Source organism: Papilio xuthus, unplaced genomic scaffold, assembly GCF_000836235.2.
Source record: "Papilio xuthus unplaced genomic scaffold, Pxut_1.1 DF826938.1, whole genome shotgun sequence".
NCBI classification, from domain to species: domain Eukaryota; kingdom Metazoa; phylum Arthropoda; class Insecta; order Lepidoptera; family Papilionidae; genus Papilio; species Papilio xuthus.
In genome coordinates, this window is record NW_013531711.1 from 2,823,891 (window position 1) to 2,850,931 (window position 27,041).

At 31.3% G+C, this 27,041-nt stretch overlaps 1 protein-coding gene across 1 annotated transcript in view; it reads left to right on the forward strand.

Moving 5' to 3' along the window:
• Positions 1 to 14,483: 14,483 nt before the first annotated feature.
• Positions 14,484 to 27,041, forward strand: part of rsh (Rap GTPase activating protein radish) — a 92,078-nt gene continuing 79,520 nt past the window's right edge. Inside the window, exon 1 of the mRNA XM_013317401.1 lies at positions 14,484 to 14,517. The gene's annotated coding sequence lies outside the window, so the exon portion shown is untranslated. The remainder of the gene's footprint in view (positions 14,518 to 27,041) is intronic.

A 27,041-nucleotide genomic window follows, 5' to 3' on the forward strand; every position in this document is an offset into this window, starting at 1 on the left:
ACACTAGTTAGGAAAACATTGTTATATAACAAAATGATATATATGTATATAGGTTATATATTCAGGTTATATACAGATATAGTTGTCTTATTTCAATATGATAGAATGTGATACAAAAGTAACTGGATTGCGTCTGTTTGTATTTACAATTAATTCATGATAAAACTACAATGTCATAAATATTATCATGTAATATTTACGCTGATGACGTTACTGTATTGTTCTGTCTATTTCAACAACAGTCAACAGTCCATTACCGATATAAATGGACTGGGTCAGTCCAAGATAAAACAGATGAATATCTATGAATACGTTTCTAAAAGAGTTTATTAGAATCGATGTGACATATTACTTTTCGCCCTAAAGGAGAGTTATTTAATGTATTTCTTGCAACCAAATAGTGAGTAATAACAAAATTGTAAATCTTTACACACAGTTTTTCTTTTTTATTGTTAACGATTTTATTTTCATTAAAATTTAAATAAATAAACCAATCAATATTTTTGTAAAAAAAGGCAGTAGGCTCTAAAGTTGGCGATGTTCATTGTGAAAAATATGTCAAATTTGTTGACCAGTGTATCAAAGTATTTGTAAAATGTACAGGTGATCTTGTATGTGACGTATAACATCTTGTTAAGATAAACGAGTGGCTGTAAAACTCGTCGGAGACTTATGGCCGGGTCGTCTGTCCCAGATTTAACGACGTGATTATACGTACATTTATATCCGCTTCAGGCGACCCGCACTAGCGGAGTTAATATAGATGTCTGTTGCTTCGATTACTACTATAACTTATCGATTTTTTCAAAGACTTTAAATCTATTTTTAGACATTATTAATAAGAATCCTTTGGCGTGAATGACGTGCTCTCGTTACGAAGTCCAGTGTCAAAATGAATAGTGAGGGGACACAAACGTCGACATTTTAGTAAGGCTAGTGTTGGGTCAATACACTGCTACATTGTCACATTTTCTTCCAAACATTATTGAAAAAAATCCTGCTTCGAAAGTTCTACAATCAAATGTAGGTTAGTTTAACAACAAAGGGGCAATCGTTAAAAGCTTGAAGTACAGATATTTTTTTTGGAATAATTAAAAAGTATATTTAGGCTATAAATAAATCTGTCATAAATGTAAATTTTCAATGTCCTGTAAAATAGATTAAAACGATTTTTCGCTTAATAACATAAAGCGTTCTAACAACGGGCGGTCGACCCGCAACGCCGCAGCCGGCCTCATTTGCATGCAAATTCACAGCTCGATCGTTTCAATGGAGTGTTACCATTACCAACTTTAAATGTCCCACATCCGAGTTCGGCTTGTGAAAACTCTAACTTTGCTTTAGTTTGTACCTTGTTCTACATTTTAATACTACAGGAAAATTATAAAACAGGTCACTTTTATATTACCTATATCTTTAGTTACCGAGTTATTCAAAATTATGAAAACTTATTAAACGCGACAAGAGAGTTCTTTTGTTTTACTTTAGTAGGATAAATCTACCTAATTGATAGTTTAAGTGAAAATTAAATCACTATGAGTGCAGCAGTAAAGGCGAGAATTCTAAGGTCATTAAATTTCATATTTTTACTCCCGTTTGTTAAATATATTTTATAGATTTCATGTGAACAGATTTAACTGTCACGAAGGATATTTTTAAACAAACATTTTATGAGCCTTGAAAGTTTTCTTATTTGAAAGTTTTTACGCAACTTAATTGTAAGGTTTCATATAATATTAGCGTGATATATTTTTATAACCGTTTATAATATTTTTTCATAATAAATTCACCTCTACATTCAATTACATATTAAAACACATAAATCAGAATTAATTCAACCAAAAATACTGTAGTTTCTTTTTATCTAAAATAATTTTTTTTATTACTTTTTACTAATATTATAAATACGAGTATTTGGGTGGATGGATGGATGTTTGATTGAAGGTATCTTCAGAATGGCTCTATGGATCTTATTAGAATTTGGCATAAATGTAGACCATAGTCTGAAAGAACACATAGGCTACTATCTATCTATCTATCTATCTACTCAGCCATGAGACGCCCACTGCTGGGCATAGGCCTCCCCCAAAGATCGCCACGATGACCGATCATAGGCTACTAAATAAGTTTTTTTTTAAATACCGTGCGAACGGAGTCGCTGGCGACAGCCAGTATTATAATATGTACATGGTTGTTATTACTAGTGTTCGTTTGTATGCAAATGTACGACTCTAGCAGTTATAGAACAACTCACGGCCTCGTTATTCAAATTAATTGAGTATATTCCTTCGACAATTTGCTATGCTAATTGTATACTAGCTTTAGCAAACTTTTATTAATGCGATGGATAAATTACTCAAATTATGTATTTCAACGTATTTTAAGAAAATAGATTTATTTTTTTAATTCTTTGATTGTGGTTTTGCGTTTTGTGCCAGTGTCAAGTGTTTGGACTACACTTTAACATTCAATTGGTGAATTTTAGTAAAAATTTAGTAATGTTTAAGAAAGAAAGTAATAATTTAACAATAAAAGAAAAATGTTTTCCTTAAGAATTTTTGCTTCTATACTAAAAGCAAACTATATGACACCAGTGTGACATTATTTTTTTATATATCATAAGGTGGCAAACGAGCGGCCACCTGAAATCGCTGAAATAGCGAAGGGATAAATGCGTTGCCTACCTTTAATCGACGGAGGAGAGGATGCACAGAAAGAAAACATTTCCATGCATCCTCTCATCTCATTATACATTTGTACGAGTATATTGTAAGTTTGTAAGGAATAAACTGCAAAACTGTTTGACCAAAATTCAAAAATTATATATAACATAAATAAATACTGTTATGAAATATTTAAACAATTAACGTCCATTTGTGCGAGCCGGGGACCGACCGCTGGATCTTTAATACCACTAATACCATTAAATTTAATCATTTTAACTAACTCAATACCTTTGACAGGCTTAAGGTTCGCCACAAAGCGTCGAATGAGGGATCACGATCAATAATAGATTCCGTAGGCCGTACTCTAAATCTTATTACATTAATATATACTATTACATATAACTTCTTATGTAATTTATTATTTATTTTAATTGTCAAATTATATAACATAAAGAATAATAGAGTTATTTTGTTATATAGTAACTAGCTGTCCTCCGCAACTCCGTCGTCGCGGAATTAAAGAAAACTTAATAAGTATGTGATCTTCCAGACTATATTCTACATCTAGCCAAGTTTCAGTGAGATCTGTTCAGCTGTTCCGGAGATACCTTCAAACAAACATTCATACATCCATCTAAACATTCGCATTTATAATATTAATAAGATGAGTATCGTTAATTCAGGTCACGGGAATATAGAGTGGAAAATAACAAATGTATAGATTTTTGAAAGTTAATATTCGTGATGCAAACTTGCTGTGAACTACTATAAATATGAGCAGCATAAGTTCAGGAAATAGCGTTCTGATTCACTTTATAAAACTTCATGGAAGTGTAAGATTGTTGAGAGAGGAATTTTCACAGAACAGCAAACAAGACGTAAATGCATCCATTTCCGGCTTATGCGCAAATGGAACGTTTCGGGAGAAAGTATAAAAATGGTTTTATTATATTCTTTTAAACATTTTTTATATTTTTGTTTTTAAATAAATTAACACATATTATTACTGTTAGGAAGAAAATCCGACACTGTGACGGTGTACAGCAACACTAGCCTTACTAAAATGTCGACGTTTATGTCCCCTCACTAATCTTTCTGACACTGGACTTTGTAACGAAAGCGTTCCATTCGCACCAAAGGATTCTAACTAATAATACCTAAAGTTACAATCGACAACATTTCTTACTATATGCAACAAAATGATACGCAAATTCCCAATTTTGTCCAAATCTCTTGCGATACGGCCATATTCAGTATTGGTTGTACGTACGCATCATATCTATAATTTGTAATAGTTGTGGATGTGATCGATAGAAGTAGTTATATTTCAAATTCTTATTCAGTAGCCATTTACTGTAAAAAAGTTTCGATACGTAATCGTTACGTAGCTAGAAGCCAACTCGACGATGAAGTTCACGCAAGCGTTAAAATAAATTCAACATAAATAATAGTTCGAGATACGTGTGTTGTGTGATGTAAGCGTGAATTATCTATATATATATATATATATAAAATCAATTGCTGTTTGTTAGTCTCGGTAAAACTCGAAAACGGCTAAATGGATTTATCTTATCTTGGTCTTGAAATGTACGTAGAGGTCTAGGGAAGATTTGAAAGGAGAGAAAAATACGAATAATTTTCAGAAACTAATTAAGTTTTATTCATTCTACGCGGACGGAGTCGCGGGCACAGCTAGTAAGAAATAAAAGCTAATATATAATAAGCCTTTCAAGTAAAATATCATAAAGAATTTTCGTATAATCTTTTTTGAGGATTCTCTTATGGCGTTTTTTCATATATCCTTTCTCAGTATCACAAGAGATAACACTGTCTTAAATGTTTTTGGATTTTCTTATAGCGGTAGTCAGTTAACATTAAGGTTGGATTGTTAATTTGCTTCCTTTTTCCATAAAAATAAAATAGGGGATCTACGTAATTTCAACATAGTGTTTTACTTTAATGGTTTTGGCCTTTAACTTATAGGACAATTAATAACTCGTTTCAACCATGTTATTGATGTCCTGAGCAGTACGTAAGCTATCGATAAATAATTTAGTTCCGGACCTTGGCCCACTGAATGTGCCTGTATTTGGCTAAAACAGTTGGCTTGTTTAAACAGTTCACTGGATGCAGCCTCGTTGTCGTAATTGAGTGACCGCATGCAAATTAATATTATTATCTACTACGTACGGTAAGGTTTCCTGGAATACAGAAGACCTCGACCTTGGTCTATATATTTTACTTTGAATATATCATATGACAGCAACTTGTGGGATCGCTTAGGTGGGATATATAAAAGAAAGTCGTGTTAGTTACACTATTTATAACTCAAGAACGGCTTTACCGATATGACGCAAAATTGGTGAGGAGGTAGCTTAGAGCCAGGAGACGGACATGTGATACTATTTTTTTTTTTCGAATTTATGCCTTGAAGAACTGCTTTTTATTTAACTTACTAATATTATAAATGCAAATGTTTAAATGGATATGATGTGGGTGGATGAATGAATGTTTGAATATATCTCTAGTACGGCTGAACGGATCTCGATTAAATTTGGCACACGTATCGAACATAGTCTGAAAAAACACATGGGCTACACTAATTAAGTTTTTTATCTATTCTATCTATATATTTTAGTTTTTATGGATAGTATATATCCACGCGGATGGGCGACAACTAGTTTGTCATAATTATTACAATATTGTTATAATAAATGAATAAAGTAATTGCCAATTTTTATGAGTAAACTTTTTAGCGATGTTAAAAAAATATGGCGGCCGTTAGCCGAGATTAACTCACAAAAAAATCTGTTGGACAAATGGAAACGAATTTACGTAAAACGCGCTTGTTACCTAATTCTTGTAATGGAGGATAATTTGAAAAGTTTGTAAGGACCTCAATTATACGAGTAAACTGTAAAGTCAGCTATTCAGCGCCTTTTTGATGGCTATAAGTTCAATATTCAGTCGCCAATATTAAAAAAAAAAAACAGGTTTCTATAGAACTGTACCATTGCATATGTTTTTTTTTGAGTTAATTTAAATAATATTCATTTCATATTGAAATATGATTACGGATAATATATTCATTTTACTTCTCACTAATATTATAAATGTTTAAGTTCAGATGCATGGATGGATTTTTAAATGGAATCTCAGGAACGGCTCAATGGATATTCATGAAATTCATCACAGATGTAGAACATAGCCTGACAGAACACATAGTTTATTTATTGATTTTTTTCCGAGTGGTCGTAGTTGCGGGTGACTGCTAGTATATAATATTCGTAATGTGTTTCCCGTGTAATGGGAATGGAAACTGTGCAATAGGTTATATTGATGCGGTTACAGTGTTGCTGCGGACCGCAGAAATACATTAGGAAAACGTTTTCCTTACTCGATACCACTCCCTCTATATTACTGCCGTTGAATGTCCTCTTAACCTAATGCTTTGTGGGATGTGCAATTTCGTTTCGCATTATCTTACTAATATTATAAATACAAAGTTTGGATGGATGGATTGATGTTTGTTTGAAGATATCTTCAGAACAGCTGAAAGGATCTCGATGAAATTTGGCATACATATAGAACATAGTCTGGAAGAAAACATAGGCTATGAATTATGTTTTATTTTAATTTTGCGCAGACGGAGATGCGGGCGACAGCTAGTTCTTAATAACCGTGGGTTTCTGAGACCAAAACCTCTGATTAAAACATATTGTTATCTCTATTTTGTTAGAGATAATGACAGGGATGAATGTATTTTAAATGAAGAGAATTTGGTCTCAAACCAACGGTATTTCATATCTTCTACTTTAAATTAGCAATAAAATACATATATTTTTATAAAAAGAACTTGTAATATTATTTCACCTGCTCCTATTCTTAGAAAACAACTTTGAAGAATTAATTAACAGACAATAAGAAGATAATTATAACATTTTTAAAGAACACTCAGTTACCATTAGGTATCGTAGTTAGTAACTGTAAACAAAAGGTGTTTGTTTTTATTTCTCTGATTTAATTAACGAGGTACGTTTTCAAGAGAAAAACACAAGCAATCCTTTCGTAAATAGTCATTTTCTTAATTAAAACTTCTTTGCGATAAAAGCAATCTTATAGAAAAGATAACAATAGTACAAAAAATACCTAGAGAAAATACTCTAACATTCCATGTTAACTGTAAACATCTAATAAAAGAAAAATAAATATAAATATTTGCTGCCAGTGTCGTTTCTCAATAAATATAAGTTAAAAATGATGATAATCGAATCTTCAAATAACCTTCATAAATATAGTATACAAGCTGTCAGCCGCGACTCTGTCTGCGAGAAAATAAAACTAAATTAGTAGCCTATGTGTTCTTTCAGACTAAGTTCTACATCTATGACAAATTTACCAAGATCAATTAACACTTAATTCTATGGTGTCCAGTGTGACGAACAACTAACTAAAAAAATCTACTGAACTAGTTTAGAGAAAATTACGTAAGTATGACTTTACTAAAAAAAAGGGTCTTGACAGACGGACGGACAACAAAGTGATCCTATAAGGTTCCGTTTTTTCCTATGCGGTATTGAACCCTAAAAAACAGATTTTTTACTACAAAAATTTCGTCGAATTAAAGATTAAAGATACATTCTAACAAATATCCAGCTATCCTAACATTCGCATTTATAATATTAGTAAGATAAAATAGTAAGATAAAACTAAAGCATTTTCTGGGAAGCTATACATACTTTAATACTTCTTACTTTTAACAATATTATTGGTGAATTAATTAAAATTACAGATAAATTAAATAAGAAGTTAGCCTGACTTATCCGCTCACTTTGCGTTATTGCAAACCAATATCGACTCCTTCGTGCTCAGGCAAGTAAACGAGGTCTGATTTTCCACTCTAGTTAGCCTTTGTTTTTATACTAACAGGATGCCAACTTAAAGAGGCTACATAAGTATTATTGAATTACAAGTTGGCATATAAATGTTAGTTCTTTTTTTAAACATAATGATATTATTTTTATTGCTGGTATAATAGTTTAATTGTCTTCTTTCATTAGGCGATCAGGTTTTAACGTATATTTTCAAATCCATTTTATAACTACTCAGCTTGAAACAAACTCTTTATTTTTAAGAGTTTCTATTTAGTTTCACTTGTCCACATGTTTGTTAATAAATCTTGCAAATTATATTAAATCCACTTTCTGGTTACTGCGTAAACCGCGTGTTAAATTGCATTTAAATTCGCAAGAACGTAATAATTTTTTAGTATCGTATTATAGAATATAAAGGCTACTTTGCATCGTTTAGTTCGATTTTATTAGAATGCTGTCCTTTAAATGTCAGCATTGCGTTGATTTATCACACGTTGGGGAATAAGTTTTCTTAACAAAAATATTATAGATTTGTAATGAAGATACAAAAGCAAAGACTCTTAGAGGAGGATTATGCCGATTGCGCAAACACTTTGATCTACCTTATAGATTACGTGGAAACTGTGGAATTGCCAACCTCACGAAAAACATGCTATTAAAAGCTTTCGGGGGTTAAACTTCACTAAGTGGATTACGCACTTATTTATTTCGTTAGCTTCAAATCGGAGGTACATGACACATAAATGTTTTTAATTTTTTTTTGCTTACGTTCAAATAATTTGCTTTTGACTTTTAAAAACGTAGTTAACCTTTTTTCTTGCTGAATGATTTCCTATTTTATCATATTACTAGCTGTCGCCCGCGACTCCGTCCGCGTGGATAAATAAAAAAAACTTAATTGGTGTAGCCCACCCATCCATCCATCGACATCACATCCATCTAAACATTCGCATTTATAATATTAGTAAGTTAAAAAAAGCAGCTCTTCAAGCCATAAATAAAAAAAATGAATAAGTAGTATCCTATGTCCGGCTCCTGGCTCTAAGCTACCTCCTCGCCAATTTTCAGCCATATCGGTAAAGCCGTTCTTGAGTTATAAATAGTGTAACTAGCACGAATTTCTTTTTTATATACAAGAAGATTAAAACGTTTTATAAATAAGTTCTAACGTTTTTTGGCTTTAATTTGTTCATACGGTTTGGGAGTCTTAAATCGGATTAATTAAGTTGTTTCATATCGCTTAGAACTTAAAGTAAATTAAGTTATAAGATAAATCAAAGTGATAACTTTAGTACTCTTGCTATATCTTGAAGAGAATCTATAGGACATCAACAAATCGAATTTTATTACTGAATTTACTGTCTAAGTAAACGGAGTGATTTTGTATTTGGTTTTGTTTGATTTTTGTGTGGCCTTTTTATTTTCTGGTTTTAAAAGAAGAAGCGATAATTAGTCTACTGATGGGAAGTTGCAAAAAAACACTGGCAACATTCTGCGGGGAATTGTTCCAATACGATTGCGTCTTTTTATTTGATTGCAGACTGGAAGCTTATTCAAAAAATACGTTTCTAATTAAAACCTTCTCGTTTTCATTTTATCAGACGTCTTTGTTTGAATAATTGTATTGGTACCACGTTTTAATTCAAGGATCATCTAAGATATACGTAGGTATTAGTAGGTAGCTGTAGAGCTTGTATAGAATATGTTTTATAAGTGCATAATTTTATAACAATAATCTTGAAATACGTAATGTCTTGAACTACGTATTGAAAGAAAATATGCAGACTTTACTGGAAGCTTTAATATCGTGTAAATATTGACGAAGGAAGATGTGGTCTAGTTTTTTCTTTATATTAAACGGTGAAAAACAGTCACCTGATTTCGACTAAATGGCAAAGCGACCGCTGCCCGTAGACATCCGCAATTTCCTACGTTTAATCCACGGAGGAGATGCACAGAAAGACAATATTTTGTTAATAGATAGACTATTCCAGGCTGAGTGAGTGAGAAGGACTAATTCATTAAATAGTTTGTTAAAACATTCTATATACTCAGAAGTGTGACACAAATAACATATAAACAGATCTCCGAGTGTAAATTAAAATTGACTGAAAAAAAAATCAATTAATTTTCGTATTTCGAATATGCAAATTCGAATGACTTTTATTTTTGTCTTTTGCCAGAAATGTAGAACGTAAACTTTTTGCTTTTAAATTTTTTAATAACTCGTACTCTGTTCTGATTTTAGTGGCATTTTTGCTGTATATTAAGAATATTTTTAGCTTTATAAAGTTGGTTCATAATGTTACGAATATTATGAAGACGAATAGTATTATTTTAAGAAAATATAATATTAAAATAATATTTATGATACATCAACGTTTTCTCCGTCGATTGTGAATAGCATATTACTAAAGTGGTATTTGTATAATATCGGATTAAATTGTATAGAATACACAATAAAATAACGTAAAATATGTCTCCGTTGCTCCACAGCTCCGACTGTTTTGTTCGTGGAAAATCTTTTTTGGAGGTAAAAGATTTTCCACGAATAAATAACGTATTTTTTTCTTTTCAATATTCTGTTTTCGAACAAGAATCTTGTTTGATTATTTTTATTAGAAAATAATTCGTAAGAGTATACATATGAAAATTTATGTGATTAATTTCAAATCGCATTTCTATTAAATTATTTACCAGTAAAAATCAATAATTCCTTTGAAATTCAGTGGAGTTTGGCATTTAAACGTTTGTTACTTAAGCGTTACAAAGTTGAGACTTCAGACAACTAAGTTCCCAGCAGTGATTTCGACAGATTCATTTTAAGTTTCACGAATTGTATGTGGACGTTTATTTTCTAATTCAAAGAATTCGATAACACCATTTAACAATAACAATCAGTATAATTTATTACCTGGTATATTATAAGTATTTACTACCATATTTAACTACATTTACTCATGTACAATTTGAATAATTCGAACTTCCAAAAATGTTGCCATCCCATTCCTTCTCTTTATAAGATAACAAATGTTCAAGACTTTCTACAATGAAAACCCAGCGTTAGATCTTCCATCGACTCCCCCATCTCATGGTCGCTCAACCTCTCAACAGGCTTTAGGCCGCCAAAGCTTTGAATGTAACATCCGAGCTCCGCATTGATCCCGTTCTATAAATAAAGTTATCGACAGAGCGGAGCGAGGTATGTACTTGACCCAATCATCTCTACGCAAAATTACATTTTGAATTACCTTTACTGTATTTTAAATAAGTATACGAGCAAACTTGATTACTTTTATTCAATATAGCTTGCGCTATAAGGTAAATACAGTAAATAATCTAAACTTACGAAACTGGGTAATGGTTACTGAAGAAATCTCTTAGGATAGATTTAGAAAGAAAACTTTTCACCAAAGCGGATATCTATGGGCAGCGGTTGCTTCGCTATTGCTTATATCGCTTGCTGGGCGACTTTAAGTGGCCGTATGTTCATTTGCCACCTTATCTCGGAATAAATTAATATGTCTCCTAACCTTTCGAAAGATAATTTTAATTTGAATCTATGGTTTTTGGAATGTTGTATTTATAAAAAAGTGCGCATTTTAGGGTTAAGAGTCCATAAGTTTTTTTGTTATCTTAATGATAAATACAAACTATTATTATTTTTAATATGACTTGTATCAGGTAATCACACTTAACTTAGGGTAGGCTCCGAGCCCCTCTTTGGGGACGTATAGTGAGCTGATGATGATGATGTATCAGGTTGTCAAATAATCACCCTTTAAGTAAGCAACCAGTGTCTCCATATGTAAGAGCGATTTTATTTCCCTTCGCTTGATGTCTTGTAATTTATTCGTCGATATTTTTTTTCTTTGGTCAAAACGGACATTATTTTAACAATTTGAGGTCGTCCTTAACGAGATTCCAAAACGAACGAATCACGAATATTAATAGGCCCTTAAGAACGAAATATTTTTCAAATCAAATTTGGAAAAAATAATTGTTTTTCTATTGAATTGGGTTTTTTTGTAAGTTAAAAAATAATTGTATTTTAAATGCCCATGAATAATTATTTATTTTAATTTAACTTAATATGATTGACTTTTGCACTATAACAGTTTACCATTTGAGATCCTTTGGGATATTTAGTATAGGCAATTTATAACAAAATTACCGTAAAAAATAGCTTATATACGAGTACCTTCGGTGACTTAAGAGTCAAGAACTTGACTTGCAATATGCAGGTCCTGGGTTCGAATCCTGCCATGTACCAATGTGTTTTTCGATTTCCAATTTACATATGTATTTATCTGACGTTCTTGCGGTGAAGGGAAACATCGTGATGCATCCTGCACATATCTGAGAAGAAATTCAATGATATGTGTGAAGTCAACCAACCCACACTTGGCCAGCGTGGTTGGCTATGGCCTAGTCACCCCCAGTTTAGGGTAAGCTCCGAGCCCCTCGGTGGGGACGTACAGTGAGCTGATGATGATGATGAAGCTTAAATACTAAGTGTTGAGTCTCATAAATATGTTAAAATTTAAAATGAATCCTGATTTAATTAGTTGGACTTGAAAAAAGAACGCATATCCTTTGATCATCAGACTGTGTTCTGAACAATCTTTGATAAATTATGAAAGTTTTTCCTAAAAGATTTAAAATTACAATCCTTCAAGCGAAGAGGGTTTTTGACATAAAAGAAAACTGAATATTTTAAAAAAGTTTGTTCTTTTTTTACCGTACAAAATACTTTTCAAAGGGTTGTAGTTGAGTTGTGGAAAACATTGGAAAAAAATAAAATAAAAAACAGCCATATATTATGTGGTTAATACATTTCATTCTTATTTTAAAAGAATTTATTAAAATCTACCTAATCTTACTAATATCATAAATGCAAATATTTTGATGTATGGATGGATGGACAGATTCATGGATTCATGGATGTTTTTAGAAGGTATCTCCAGAACGACTGCATGGATCTCGCTGAAATTTGGCATAGATGTAGAACATAGTATGGAAGAACGCATAGGCTAAATTAAGCTTTCTTTGGCCCATGCGGACGTATTCGTGACGGCTAGTATTTTAATATTTTCTTTGCCGATAGCGAACAAACGCTAGGACTTTAGATTTTTGACGTTTATAATAATGAATGTCAACGTAAATAATAAATGCTCTCCAAAATTAACTTTAAATCGATGTATTTAATTAAAAAGTTTCTCGATTAATTGATTAATAGTGACGTTCCAGACATTATCTGACCCAAAATAAATCCCGAAACTTTTCGAGGCTTAATGAAGCTTATAAACGGAAGGAAAATCTCAAAGCCGACATTATAAGGCCCGGTACTTTTTATACTTAAGCACATAAAGTTGAGGTTTTCAAATAAATTCCGAGCTCTAGAAAAAATACTGGTCTTGTACTATTTTTTTCTTACTTTTTCTAACAACTAATTCTAGTCTCTATCAATGAAGAAAAAAATACGTTTTGCTCTACAATAGGTGTTGCCGCCAGATACGGAATCTTTTTACACGCGTTTTAATAATAATTTTTATATTTTTGTATTTACAACATGATATCTTTTTTCTTCCTTTTTTGTCTCATTTAAAAAGTTTTTGCGTCATCTCCATAGAGTTTGAAGTTTTTCTCCCAATTTGCTTGTAGATTCTTTGCAGAATGACAAATGTAATTAAAGTATTCATTCCAATTGGGCAGTTGCAGGAATATTATTTTCTTTGTTTTTTTCTCTGTCATTGTTAAATAATAGCTTTCTTTACTTTTGTTAAGTAACGTTCCTCTCGATGCCTTTTTAGAATTTTTCATTCGCTCGTCGAAAGATTACTTTCATTCACTTGACAAAATAATTTCTATTCTGAACGAAAAATTTTGATGTGTTTTTTTAATAAATGTTTTTTTTTTTTAATATTTATAGTATATTTGAGGCGTTTAGTAAGTTATATTAGAAGTGAACAAAATTGCATGGTATTGGACATCTACGTAATTATATTATAAAAGGTACCTATCTTACTAAGCCTGTAAGCAATAACATCTGGAAAATAGTCAGATGTTATTTTCTTTTCTTTATTATGTTTTATTTCAAAATAAAATATAACAATAATTGAACCTACAAGTATAGTATAGTACATAGTATAGGATTTTTTAATAAGGTGGCAAACGAGCAAGCACAATCTAAAATCGCTGAAATAGCGAAGTGACCATTGCCCCTAGACATACGCAATGACATATGCGTTGCCTACCTTTAATCGACGGAGGAGAGGATGCACAGAAAGAAAATGTTTTCCCTTTCCTGGAGTCCTCTAATCCGGAAAGTCCACTTCCTTTCCTTTCCTTATAAGAAAAAGTGTGGCATATACGGTTCGAATCGTTGAACATTAACATGAACACTATTAATCTTTTAATATATAAAAAAAAGTTTGTGTGCCCGATAAAAAAACTTCTAGCAAACGGGTTAAGCAAAAAAAACATGTGGTAGCTAAAAGATCAACGGTAATTTGTGACGGCATATTGAATTTTCTCCGCAGTCCCCAAACAATGGTTGTTGACAAGGGTCATCGCGTATTCAACTCACTTCGAACTACAACTCCGACTTGTGATTGACATTTCTGTGAAATATTTTAATTAAAAGTCTTCATTAACGAGAATTTCTTGAATATTTCACTCCAGCATTTGTCGTTGAATGCTTTGACATACATTAATAACTTTTTCGTAATGTTTTTATATATCAGTTGAAATATATAATGCTTTTTATATGTCTCAACTGTGTTCGGGGAGAAATCTTATTCGACGATTATATCAGAATAAGAAAAAACAAGTGAACTTAGTTTGTCAGATTTTATTTTAAGTACGCCTAGTATTATGAAATTATATTTTACTACTGTGTTATTTTATTTTATTATACTTAATTTATTATTTTTTGTTTTTCAGATTATGGTTCCAGATGGACAGTTTCAAAATTTGTAAGTATTTTTTTTTTCAATTTCGGCAATGAAAGTTTTTCAATTTAAAGAAGATTTTATAAATAATTTCTGGGTTATGTTTTTTTTTTTAAATTTCTTTCCAAAATAACTGTTCCAGTATTTTAAATATAATTCATTTGAAGTTTAAATCAGAACAATTCTTAGAATCTTATAAAACATTACCGTACCAAAGATAAGCAAGTTTACTTAGCTTGTCTCAATAATATTAATGAATATTCAAGAGACGTCGAAGCCCCAAAACTCGGTATTATGAACATTTATCAAGTACCAACTCTTGAAAAGCTATAGAGAGGTCAAACGCTGTTGTCGTTATGAGGCCTTGTTTATAATTTTCTAAGACAAATTTACTTTCGTCTTTTAGGATATAAAATTAAGAAATAATTTTGTTAAATTAAGTGTTATTATTATTGTGGAAGACATATTGAAATAGTTTTTTTTTAACAAAACTATTTAACAAATCTTAAGCGTTAATTTATTAAAACTTAATATATATTGATTCAATGTTTAAATTTAAAGTTTGAATTTAATGATTTTTAAATGACAAAATGTAAAGCTTTATCAGTGAAAAGAATGTGATATTTTTCATTTAAATAAAAATATCATTTCATTTTGACTACATTATGAACTGTATTTATGCTGTCGGTGAACCGCAATTTTGTAAATATTAAATCATAAATGTTGGCGTTAATACAAACATGACATGAATATCATTTAAACAACATTAATTTTATTGAAACACAAACATTTACGATAACGTATTCATTAAACAGAGATATTGTTTGTTACATGCAATCTATACATATAAAAGAAAATAGTGTTAGTTACACTATTTATAACTTAAGAACGACTTTACCGATATGGCTGAAAATTGGTGAAGAGGTACCTTAGAGCCAGGAGACGGACATACTATACTATTTATTCTTTTTTTTCCAATTTATGCCATGAAGAGCTGCTTTTTATTTAGCTGTTTGATATGATGTGGATGAATGGATAGATGGGTGTTTGAAGATATCTCTAGAACAGCTAAACGGATCTCGATTAAATTTGGCATACGTATAGAACATAGTCTGAAAAAACACTAATTAAGTTTTTTTTATATATCCACGCGGACGCAGTCGCGGGCGACAGCTAGTTTATAATATACGAAAAAAATATTGTTGTCATTAAATTCGCATAAATGGCAGTATTTGTTTATTTCCAGAATATTTTATCGTTGTAAAAGTAACGTGTAATTTCTAACCTTAAGTAAACGTTCATTTTAATCTTACTTTTTTTCTATTTTAAGAGACCGTAATAAACGCTCTTCGAAGCGTTATTTAAATTGAAAAATTGCGTACCGTGGAGTTAATAATCTGTCGAGCCCTATTAGGACGTTGATTTACTAAATAACTTATATAAATAATAAGTTAATAAAACTTTCAAGCCTCGGCGACAAAAAACAATACAAGCCAAAACTTAAATTATATTCAAACATTCAACAAGAATAAAATATAGAACCAAAGTTTATGATAAATAGTTTTAGTTGTATGTCCGCATTATTTCATTATTTTTAAGTAGAGATCGGGGCCTTAGAATGATTCATCATCATCAGCTCACTATACGTCCCCACCGAGGGGCTCGGAGCCTATCCTAAGTTAAGGGTGATTAGGCCATAGTCAACCATGCTCGGCAATTGCGGGTTGGTTGACTTCACACATACCTTTGAATTTCTTCTTATATATGTGCAGGTTTCATCACTATGTTTTCCTTCACCGTAAGAACGTCGGATTAATGTACATTTGTAAATCGGAAATCGAAAAACAGATTGGTACGTGACGGGATTCGAACCCAGGACCTGCAGATTTCAAATCAAGTGCTTGACCCCTAAGAATGATTACATTAACAAAAACTTAGCGCAGATTTCTCATACTAATTGTATACCCTAAGCCACTCTTAGTGATCATAACTCTGAGTAGGGCATTAGTAATTAAAGATTTTTCATATAAATCTCTTCTTAAAAGTCTCAAGACGAATTTAAGGAAAAATTAGTTTTCATAATTCGTTAATAATCCTATACTTTAAATCTAATACTTTGTTACAAATTGATTTACTACCCTTGTTTCAATAATTTTGAATTTGTTTTTATATAATTTTAAAAGGGGTATCGAATTCGCCTGCAAAAAGATTTATGCGACAACGCCGAATGGATAACCATTTCGTGGAATCGCTTGGGGATCATTTTTCAATAATCTGGGGATTGCACGGATTCAGGTGTTACATTGGAAATGGTCTCGTTTATTTTCTATATATTATTTGAGATTGCCTATAAACTTGAGTAATATTTTGTTTATTAAAATCAGTTACAAAATGGTACAGTTGTTATGCTTTTAATGGTACGATATATTTCTATATTTATTTCAATACTAGCGGTGGCAAGCTGCTCCGTCCGCACTGAGTGAATAAAACTACGTATATAAGTATGTGTTCTTCCAAACTGTTCGACATCTATGCCAAATTTTAGCGAGATCCACGCAGCCGTTTTGGAGATAGCATCAAACATCTACCCATTCATCCATACATTCGCATGTATAATATTAGTAAGATTCCATTAACATTTTATATGTTATGACATCTCAAAGCCTACGCTTTAGCGGTTTTAAATTAAATGGTGTCACGCAATTCTACCAGAGAGTTATTACTTATTTAATTTAAATTGAGTTAAGATAATCGGGTTGAATGTTTTCCAATATTCCTGTATTAAGTGTAAATATTTTTACCAGTTAAAAGCATATGAAGGTCGATGTAAATTGAATATGTTGGAGGTAGCGGTGGTGCGGGATAACATTATTAAAGTCTGGTGGACACTCAATTTACGACGCGAACTGCTAAACTGTTTACATATCTAGGCCACAGTGCACGCAAGTGCAGTGGGTCAAGTGCGGAACTAAATCATTTACCGATAGGTAACCTATTTTATTCAGCAAGGTCTCTAACAAGTTCGTATTCGCGGAAAGCGTGCGAGTGAAGCGTGATATTGGTTGAGACAATTTTTAGTTATTGGAATCGACATTACACCTAGCAAAATCTGCTAGATTGTTTAGTTAGTAATATATATTATACCTATCGAATTTTTTGGAGTCTTTTTTTCTTTACTAAAAATAAAATGCAATTGAACTTCTTTCTCTTATTAGATAGATTAGATTCTTTTTTAACTGAACTAAAAAAGGAGGAGGTTCTCAATTCACCTGTATGTTTTTTATTTTAACTTTTGGTTTTTCGTAACTCCGCTCCTGGTTATTCGATTTCCGTAGTTCTTTTTTTTATTCGAAATGTGTTGTGTCAATTTTATAATTATATTCTTTAGTATTTTAGGTTTTTCAAGAAAAAAATAATACGTTTTATTTTCATGTATAAGAAAGAAGAAATATTTATTAAAAATGGAACTTATATCACTAACATCATAACGCATTTATTTTAACGAAAACTTGTGTGAAAAATTAATTACGTTTTTTAATCAGTTATTAATTGCTTAATTAACAATGATACACTTCAATTAGTAACTAATAATTTAATGTTATTTCAGCTTATTATATAACCAATTATGCAACGAAGTGCTTTCATCGGTGTGATAAACAATTAAGTTATTTCAGGATACGACTCAGGTCAAGGTAGGCACAAAATCAATTTATATCAGGCCATTAATATGTTGTGGACAAAATAAACTTTATATTAATTTTATGCAACTAAATATGTTGAGTACGATATCGGTTCCTGGGTTGACCCAAAATCCGATACCTTGAGTTGAATCCCTGTACACTGTTGAATACAGTATTAATTAAAAACACAATATATCCGCTTCGAATACATTTTGCCTAAATAAATATTATCATCATAACAGGGTAACCTGTCTTGAGACGGACATTCCTGTCAATTTCTGCTTTGAAAAGGGTCGACTTGTGACGTTTAAAATTTCCTATTTATTTAGATTTTATAAGAAAATATCCTGTTATATTTTTCAATAAATATTTTGTAGGAAAATATAACACATGTTACATAAACAGGCTGATGGGCACCTCTGAACGATCATAACGTGGCCTACCGGGACAGGCTGAAAACCAGCTCCGCATGGCCATGCCATGCGGTACACGCTGAGCCTGCAGCCCATTGTCGTCATACATATAAATATATATTTGTAATTACTGTGTGTTTTGATGTATTTGTGTGATGGCAATAAAGAAGTTTTATTTATTTATTTATTTATTATTTGTTAATAATTAATTATTTAAGATAATTAATAATAATTTCAAACTTCAAAAATCATTAAATGGTAACTTAAGTTTAATTTAATTTCTTAGTTATGTGCATTTATTATTATGTTAGTTATTGTTTGTTGGTTTAATCTGTATTACCTATAATAGAAACTTTTCTTTCTTTCTTTCATCAAAAATAATTTTGTGAATTTCACATAATCTGTTCACAGTAGAATCTAAATAAAAGAATGCAATTGGCGTCATGGCGAACCATTCCAGTGTTATATTTGAAGAAAATTGCTGTAACCAAATTTGAAATACACACGAAAATATTAATTAATTGATACCAATATACGAGTACTAAAACCATATACACTATTCGCAAAATCAATGTTCCAAACATAATCTGAATATAACGATGTATTCATACGATCGCTAATTAGCGAGAGCGATACTTTGAAAAGGATTAAAACCTGCAGTCAAATTTTATCTCGCAATCATTTGGTTGATTTGTTTTGATTTTCATATTTAACAGATGAATATTTTATCAAAGTAAACTGTAGGTAAATAACTTTTAAATAATTGGAATTAAATTTAATAAAACAATTCGCGTCTTTCTATTTAGATTTAATAAACTAAAAATGTTGTCACATACATTGTTACACGAACAAACTATGCGAGATATTTATAACCTTGCTAATAGCGTCACCGTATGCAAACCTTCCATAAATAGCAGGACAACGCTCAACTTATTTTTATCTGATGTTGTAAAGTAACAATTAGAATACGTTGATTTTTTTTTATATCATAAGGTGGCAAACGAGCGAGCGGCCACCTGAAATCGCAGAAATAGCGAAGTGACTGCTGCCCATAGACATACGCAATTGCATATGCGTTGCCTACCTTTAATCGACGGAGGAGAGGATGCACAGAAAGAAAATTTTATCGTAGCTTTGTATTGTGAAAGTTAATTGCGAAAACATTTGCGAAAAAGAAAAAAAAATGCTCGACAACTCTATTATAATAGTTCTAATCTCTCCTCTTTTCTTTTATATCAATAAATGTCTAACATGATATCACTCTATCGATAAAAGGAAGTCAATTAATAAAATAAACAATGTAAAATTAAAATTTATGACAATATGTCTGAAAAACATTTGCTTAGATATATTTTGAAGCTTTTAGAAAATACAGCCGTCATTGTACAAACAAAAGTTTTATCTCATCCAAAACAAGTCTTTGAAGATAACTTAAATATAATAACGCCTATTGTAGACGACGTAGAGAAAATATCTCTCCATAAATAACGCAAAACACTTTTTAAATTTACAAATAAAGCGTATAATCGAAAAATTATAAGAACATATATTTTTTTTTACTAAGAGTATGCCATTAATTTAATAAATTTAATTATGTCGATTAATATTACGGTAAGATTCCACTGTATTAAAACCTATTATCTTCTTTCACAATCTCTTTGAAAAAATTGCTACAAAAATATGATTTGATACACCTCGGTTGAATTTCACGGTAAAAAATTTTGTCACATAAAGTTTAAAATTCATCATCATCATCATCACTACACGTCCCCACCGAAGGACTCGCAGCCTACCCTAAGTTAAGGGTGATTAGGCCATAGTCAACCACGCTGGCCCAGTGCGGGTTGGTTGACTTCATACCTATCTTTGAATTTCTTTTCAGATATGTGTAGGTTGCATCACGATGTTTTCCATCACCGTAAGAACGTCGGATAAATGTATATATGTAAATCGGAAATCGAAAAACACGTTGGTACATGGCGGGATTCGAACCCAAGACCTTCACATTGCAAGTCAAGTGCGCGACTCGCTCTTACTTACTTAAGTTTAAAATTACTTTTAAAATATTAAAATTAACAATAAGAGTAACAAAATAAATTCTCTCTTTGATTTAATAGCGCACGACGTGAGCGATTGATGCCTTAGAAATGGCTCATGCAAATTTAATATCGGTCCATGAAAAGTCTTCTTTCGTAAATCTGATTAGCCGCACCTTTCATGTTACATTTAACATTCAGTTTTGAATAAATTATTACTTTTAAAAGCAATTTCATTATACAAATTAAAATCGCTTATATTTATTTTTTTGAATCTATTCTCGTGATTTCACTGTTTGTGATCTTAATATTTATAAATGCGAATGTTTGGATGGATTTTTGTTAGAAGGTATGTCAAGAGCGGCCGCATTAATCTTGCTGAAATTTGGCATAGATGTAGAACGTAGCCTGAAGTATTTTCTTTTATTAATCCGGGCAAACCGAGTCGTGGGCGCCAGCTAGTTTAAAGTTTAATAAAGTTTTATTTGAAGACAAAAATTTGTAATGTAAGAAAGATTTAGTACTCGTATTAAGGGCAAAATCGCCCTTGCGAAGTAATAAATGCATTTAAATGTAATTCATGTTTGTTAATACCAAATAAACTAAATGCTTGGTCTATTTTAGTAGTGGTGAATAACAGCTTGTTATGTTATGTATTCGTATTTGTTCAGTTCACGATAAATAGAAAACAAAATCGATATGTACGAATTTAATCCGGGATTGGTTCGAGTGCAGGTATTCGAAATGGTTGCTAATTATTGAGAGTATAGCTCGAAGCCTCTACGTAAAGCTGCCCATTCATAGCACAAAGCCGGCTCGATATTCGTTACCTATTGCTTCTTTGTGAACTGTTTGATTTTTTTACAACCACACTTTTTTTTGTGGACTTCAAAAAGAAGGAGGTTATCAATTCGTCTATATTTTTTCGTTAACACTTTTTGTTACACTTACTCAGATATCTTAGGTAATATTCCTCGTTTTTATTTGTTATAGTTTCTTTCTCCGCCGTCGTGATGGCCAGTCTTTAATTCTTTATTTACAACTAAACACTTGTAAGTTTAAAATTTTTTACGCATTATGTTTCTACAAATGCAGTAAACCTAACGTTTTACCAATGTTGTATATGACCATTGCCTTAAAACGCAAATTTGTATACTACAATCTTCATTACAAATAAGTTAAATATTTAGGAAATAAATGTGTATCGTTTTAAATTCATGAGAAAACATAACGAGGTTACGTATGGCTGCACATCAGAATTCATACGACGATGTGTTCTAACATTTTGAGCAATTAGAGAACAACTCAAAGCGTTTTACAAGCCTCGCCTCGTTCCCGAGAGCCGCACGCCTCTTGCCACTTTTCGAATTCAATTAACTTTCCCACGCGCACTCCGTTACCTCACACAAGTTTGGCTTAAGCTAATTATATACTTTCTACAAAAAAAATGTCGTTCAAAAATAGAATATTTAAGACGAAATTTAGTTCATTATAAATGTTAAGAAGTTCTGAACATAATTACTTAATGTAACTTCTAAGTTAGTTCTTAAAAGACATAGGTAATATGTATATATATTACATACCGTTGTAACAGGAAGATAAGTTAAAGACATGAAAATAATTAGTCTGCGTAGAATTTACGCTGGTTACGTCCAATTCATTCTTTACAACGTAGACCATCTACGTCGTAGATTTTTAATAGTATATTTTTTATGTTAGTTGTAAACGAGCAAGTCTCCACTTAAATCCTCCAAAACAGTGAAGTAACCGCAGCCCTTACCTGCCGATTCGTTGACTACCTTTATTCAATAGAGGATTGAACGCGAAGAACGAGAATATATCTCCTTCCAACGCGTCTTCTCCTCCGCCAAATGAATATCTAAAGAGAACTAAAATTAGGCCTCTGGTAATGCGGAATTGCTTCCAATTTACGCCTGTCTACTGTGCGGTCATGGTATTTCTCCGATCAAGCCGGATAATTCGTACAACAAATGTTTTTTTATTTATTTATTTTTATTTTATTTAAGCTTTGTACACAGTTTAAAGTACATAGTGTAACATTACATAGAAATACAATAATGTACAGGTGAGCTTAACTCTAAAAGAGTTCTCTTACAGCTAACCTTGCGATACAGAGAGGATGTATAGTGGGTAATAACAGTATGTGTACAAGTAAACATAAATTTATAAATTCTTACGTACTACTAAACTTAACTATTTGAATCTTAAATTTAATAAATATAAATGCATAAATTCATAAATATATAGGTAAATACATACATAAATAAATACATGCTTACATATAATGTTTATATATATAATATAACTTATACATTTAAAATAAAAATAAAAACTTATAGTGATATAAGATGTTCCTTTAGACACGTTTTGAAGGCAGGCAGCGATGTACTTTCCCGAATGGAGGACGGAAGAGAGTTCGGCGGAAATGTTGTTGTTATTCACTCTACCACGGTTAAAATACTGGCTATGTCACTGGTAAAACGTTATTATAGCAATTATTATTTGAAGATGTTACAATGTAATTTAAAACTAGTATAAAAAGAAGTACTACGAGACTGAAAACTTAAAGTTATATTGATACAATGAATGTCCGGTCGAAGGACATTAATATTTCGCTGAGGCAGACTATATTTTACCCGGCGGCGTCAGTCTACGTTCATATTTAATGTTTTAAGTGCTTTTTCGTGTACGTACTTATTAAGTTGCGATTCACAATTGTTACATTTCTATCGAAATTATTGTTAATAAATTAGTTTCGCAAGTTTTACAATTGTTTTATTAGTAAAATGAGTGGGAAAATCTAATTAATTTTAAACTTACCCAATAATTATATAAATATATAATTAAATCGTAATGATGTTGTAAAAAAGTTACCAAAATGTTTTACATTTCCGGTAGACATATGCGTTCAGGAAGAAACTGCTGTATCTTCATTTTATGACGATGGCCGTATAGAAAGTAGGATAAATGACCGTTTAAATATTTTGTACAAAATTATCGACTGATGTTTAGTTGAATGTTTCATACATTGTGAATGTCTTTATCTATCATAAAGAAATACACTCGGAATATGCAGAAGTATTAATGCAAAAATAGTCTAAACTTCTAGTAATTAAAAGAATAAATAGTATTTATCTTTTTATAGATGAAAAGATCTTTTAGGATCATGGCTTTAAATGTTTCAAGAAAAAAGAACAAAAAATTTAAACTGTTATAAATAAATATCGGTTTTACTTTATTTTTTATATTTCGTTAAATAAAAATAGAAGTAACATCTTATATTGAAAGACAGCTTTTTCTATAAATGTATGTACTTAATATTGACAGCGTTTATTTAACGTGAAAGCAAAACTGCTTCAAATAGAATTTCACATTCGCGATGTTTTCTCTTATGAAATATTTATAGAGTCATGTCTAAACTCATTGTAATGGATTTACTCCGAGACCAGACAAAATAAAACGTTGAATCTATATTGTTTTCTCGTGTTAAAATATGCGAGCTTGCTTTAAACTTTAACTTCTTTAAAAGTAAAATAATGGGTTTTATTAGTGGTAGGAAGAAAATCCGAAAATGTGGCAGTGTATTGACCCAACACTTGGTTTACTAAAATGTCGACGTTTGTGTCCCCTCACTATTCATTCTGACAATGGACTTTGTAACGAAAGCACGTCATTTGCACCGAAGGATTCTAATTAATAATGTCTAAAATTATAATAGTAAAACATATGAAGTTTAATTCTTTATTTCCATCTCAATTATCACGTTTAGTATACCGATAACATCTGTACGGTTAAAAATTAATAATAGGAGAGGAGCCGAAGCGGTGCTTTTGGATTTACTAAACTAGTGTGTACCATCCTTCGATCACATAGCCACTTACTATCAAGTAGGATTCTACTAAACACTAAGGCTTATTCAATATAAAAAAAAGATTTACTTGGGTATCGCAGTTAAACATGTTCAATTTTTTTACTTAGTGTCCTAACCAGCTACCCTTAGAGTACGGCTATATAGGGAGTGTTTCATTTATAGTAGGAGTACTTGATTGTGGTCAGGCCACGTTAGTTTTACACTTTTGGTTTAATATACACACCCTAAACAATAATTGCATATTAATACATACTATGTTATTCTGCCTGCATACTTGAATACAAGTGTTAGTTAGGCTTACAAATTACATTGCAATGTACAATGTTGCTATGAAAGCAATACCAATCAATGGCCAATGTTATTAATACGTGCACTATGTAGTTTGAATAATAAAGGAATAATTTAAAGGATGACCAGACTAGTAACATATTTATATTTTATGATAGTAAACGCTTTCTAATTAATAAAAACTTGCTTGATTTCATTTGACATTATCAACGGAAACAGTCCGCGATTGTGTCTGCGCGTAAATAAAAAAAATAGTTTATGTGTTCTTCCAAACATTGTTCTACATCTATGAAAAATTTCAATGAGATCCTTTGAATCGTTCGGAAGATTTCCAACTTTCGAAATTAGTATAATATTAGTAAGATTATTTACACTTTTGACTTTTGCATTGCAAGTGTATATGTAGTCCAGTCCTTTTTAAATATTATTTACTTACTTTTCATAAATATTAAATTATTTTTATGGGAACGAGTAACAAGAACAGACGTATCACTTAACCTCAGAAACATATTTATTTAGGTTTCGTTTAGTTAAGCTGTAGGTATAATGACCGTTGACCCGCGCCGCGAAAGGGTCAAGAATAGAGGTCCTTTCAGTATGAACAATGAAAATGTAATTAATATAAAACAGACCCACTCTTTGTTTCTCTCCTGAAGAGGTGCGTATAAACGCATTTAAATATTCTTGACAAAATCATAATTAAATTTGTACAATTTTTACACATCTTTTAGTCTTTCTTCCCATATCATGACAGACAGCCAAGTCTCATCCACACCATCTGGAAGGAACCTGGATGGCATTCCACAACCTCCTCGCACAGCCGCCTTGGGGAATGATTTGTCCTCGGCTGTATTTCCAAACTGCTACGACTTAGGATCCTTCAAGAAGCAAGCGTATCACCATGTTATACGCCGACAACGCATCTGCGGTTACTCTGGTATTGATGTCCATGGGCAATGAACACCTTTGTGCTCCCGCTGCTCGTTTCCCCCTTTTCTGTTATAAAAAAAATCTTTTAAGAACAAGATAGCGATTAAGTAAAGAGAACGAATAGAGAACATTTCTAATCTTTTTATCATTAACTAGGTGTCGTCTTCGACTCCGTCCGCGCGATATTAAAAAAGGTTCCTAAAGAGTTTTCCCGGCAATTGTTCGAATTTTTCTCACCTTTTAACCCTTCCCTAGAACCTCCAAGAACATTGCAAGACCAAGATAATTCCGTTCTCGAGTTTTAGCGAGACTAACGAACAGCAATTGATTTTTATATATACATAGAAGATAAAATAATAATGCTACAGATATAACTATCAATATCACAATATTGCTGGCCTACTAAAATCACATAATAAAATCGATGACGATGTCGAGAAAGCAATATGCTTTAATATAAAGGCCGATGGCTTTATTTAACTATTATATTAGCTGCGTCAAGTTTGTCGAGGCAGTTTTATTACGACTAGCGAACCGCCACGACTTCGCTTGGACAAAACAAACATAATAAAAATTTTACCTGACCGATATAATCACAAAATATATGTATATCTATCTTTATTTATTTATAATTTTAAACTGAATTTATGAATTAAATTTGTCTGTACTTGTACTGCTAATTTCGTATTAACGTAGACCTAAGGATAAGCTCTTGTTTATAAGGGTGTATTTAAAATGTTCCTCACCTTTATTGTAAATAGATTTATTATCAAAGGTCACGCGATCTTCTGAGGATTTTAGATTAGAGGTTGTTAATAGGATTAGTAGTTTTATAACTCAAAACGTACCGTCTTTACTACGCAAATCTAAATTGTGTACAAACTCATAAAGCCAAAAGGAATAACATTTTTCGTATAAAATATGAATTACTAATTATTTAGGAAGCTACTATAAACAATAAAAACTGAACGTGTTTTAACGCACGCGTTTTTTATTTCTGTTTGAACAAATGTGACTCGTTTGTATTATTTAATAAATTATTTCTAATTTAAAGAACTTCCATTATACAAACAATTCTATCTTAATTAAATAACATTAAGTTTTGACTTAAATAAACAATGAAGGCTTTTTGTAAAAGGTACAACATTAATTAATGACATTATTTTAACCGCTGGCGTTGTCATCAATTTGTTACTGCGACACTCAAGAACAATGACGAGCAATTTATACAAAGGATATATAGTACATGGAATTGAAAGAAATGAAGTAAACTTACATTTTTTTTTATTAAAAAAAATCAATTTTAAAG